This window comes from Manacus vitellinus, unplaced genomic scaffold, assembly GCF_001715985.3.
Source record: "Manacus vitellinus isolate BGI_N305 unplaced genomic scaffold, ASM171598v3 scaffold_25_pilon, whole genome shotgun sequence".
Lineage (NCBI taxonomy): Eukaryota > Metazoa > Chordata > Aves > Passeriformes > Pipridae > Manacus > Manacus vitellinus.
In genome coordinates this window covers 699,911-702,362 of record NW_021939882.1, presented here as the reverse complement: position 1 = coordinate 702,362, position 2,452 = coordinate 699,911, and positions in this window count along the sequence as shown.

Sequence of the window (2,452 nt, the reverse complement as noted above, 5' to 3'; positions counted from 1 at the left end):
TAAGAAAAGAACATGTAATAATGAGGGGACAGTCACATAGACCTTGTTACTAGATCATTAGAGTAAAAACGAGGCATCATTACATCTCTGCAGCGTCCCTCACAAGCAGTCAGCAGTGTCAAGCCCTGTCAAATAGGACAGGACGGTGCATATCTCAGGGATCAAAGGATCTTCGCACCTCCACTCTGAAACAGACACATAAACAAATGTAACACACATCTTATCAGGACATCAGGAAAATTTTCTAGTGTGCCACTCCAGCTGAGCCTCAGCCTCTGCTTACAGCATCAGCAGTATCACTGCTGTTTAACTCGACCTAATGGTTGCTCCACTTACTGCTACACTGTCATGCTTCTGGGAGGTTAAAAAGCGAGGAGAGGCTTTGCTTCAAGAGTCCTCCTTCCTGAAAAAGCAGAAACATTTACTCAAACACCCTATTATATTACTGACTTCACTGCCAACCTTGAGCTCAAAAAACGCTGCAGCAGGTAGGCAAGACATGAGCTTCTGAAGGTAAATCCTGATCCGCCAAAAAGGACCCTGTTCTTCAGTCCCCGAATCAGCCCCTCAATGCACTGAACTCGCCCAGCTGTCACAAGTCAAACAGTTCAAAACAATCAAAGGTGGGTTTGTTAAGCTGTTCCTTAACCATATTCCAACAGAGGCAGCAGAAATTCACCAAGATCTTGCAGGTGGCTCTGTCTCCCCTGGGCCAGAGCTCAATGCCTTTACTTTTATAAACACCAATTCCAACACAGACCATTACAGAATGAGTGAACACCTAAGGAGTAAGTAGGTCTTGTCTATTAAATCTGCTCTACGGGTCTATAATTAATACAATGATTATAAAAAAAAATTAGGGCTTTCAAAGCCTGTAAAACAAGTCATAGAGGGATCCCTTTATCATTATAGAGCTGTCTTCAGCTCTACACTTCTTGGTCTCCTCACTACTTCTGGCATGATCAGGGCTGAAAACATTTAATATCTCCAGCACAGAAGCATTGCTTTGGGAACACTGCTGGATTATGAGCCAAGGCTTCCTAAGCTCTGCTTAGAAACCAAAGACATCCAGCAGTGCCTTCCCAGAGTTCAGCAGCTCTCAATTCACTGTAAGGGTAAAAAAGAGTCACTTTCCTTGGGTGATCCTTCTGGAGGTCACTACAACACAACTCACCTCACCAGCACATTCTTTCACACAAATTCATGCTTCAGATCTTTTTTGGTAAGTATCTGCCAAAAGAAATTCTCCACCCAAAGCAGCAAAGACATGACGGGAGCCGGCAAACTCTGCGAGAAGGTGCTTGGGCGCAACGCTGCCAGGCAAGGTCAGCTGGCAGCCTGCCTCTCATGGGAGCTCACCAGCCGTGTTTATTTTACACGTTTTCTCTTCTGCTAACGAACAGGCAGCAAAAGAAACAATGCCCCAAGAGAAGAGAGCCAGGCAGCAGCACTGGGGGCACTGCTGGAACCAGCTGCTGCTGCCAAGTGTCCCAGAAGACACCACCAACCAATTCCATTATTTAAACACCTTCGGGAATACTGGGACAACTGTACTGGGCCCAAGGATAATTCTGATGTTGCAGCATTACTCCCTTACCCTACAATTGTGTGGACACGCTACAGACACACTCTCACTCGCTCCCTCCAAAAAATCATCCCAGGAGTTGTAAGGACCCCGTTTGTGTTGGGCAGCTGTCTCATCTCACACACCTTTGTGGCTGATGGGCCTGGTAATGAATCTGGACACCCCCTAGACCAGAGCCTCAAACAGGAACGTTCAATCTTGCAATTTTGCATTTTTTGGTTTATTTCTATGAATTGTTACCCTTAGGAGGCATCACAATGGAGTGCAACCTTCACACAAAGGAGCGATGTGACCAGTTTTGTGCCACAACGCACAAGGCAAATGCAGACAGCGACGCTGCCCTGGATTTTCTTAAGCTTTGCTTATGTCAGGGAGTACAATGACAAACCACCAAACAATCCGAACACAGACTTCTACCTAGCACGATTAACTTGTCCTCTATGCTTCCCCTTAAGATGACAGCTTTCCACATGGAAATTGCAGAGCTGTCCATCTCTCAAAGATCAATAACTCTTGATGAATCATCATCCCAGGCACTAACAGTTCTTACAAAATACTGGCACGTACGGTAATTGGGAATCCGATGTCATATCTGGCAGTGTGTTTCAGAGTTAACAGAGGCAGGCAGGAAAAAAAATAACTATTTCCCAAACAAGACGCTTAGTGAAAACTTCTGTTTTCCTCCTAGTCGCGACTCACTGGAAGCAGGTACGGGGGGGAGCGCAGCACTCATCCCGACACGCGGGGAAATGGTGCTCCGCAGCTTCACCCTTTGCTGACGACAGCAGCGGGCTACAAACGCGGTTTGGACAGCGCAGCCTTCCTGGGGACAGCCCCCCCCTCCCCAGCCGTGCCCCCACCGAGGGC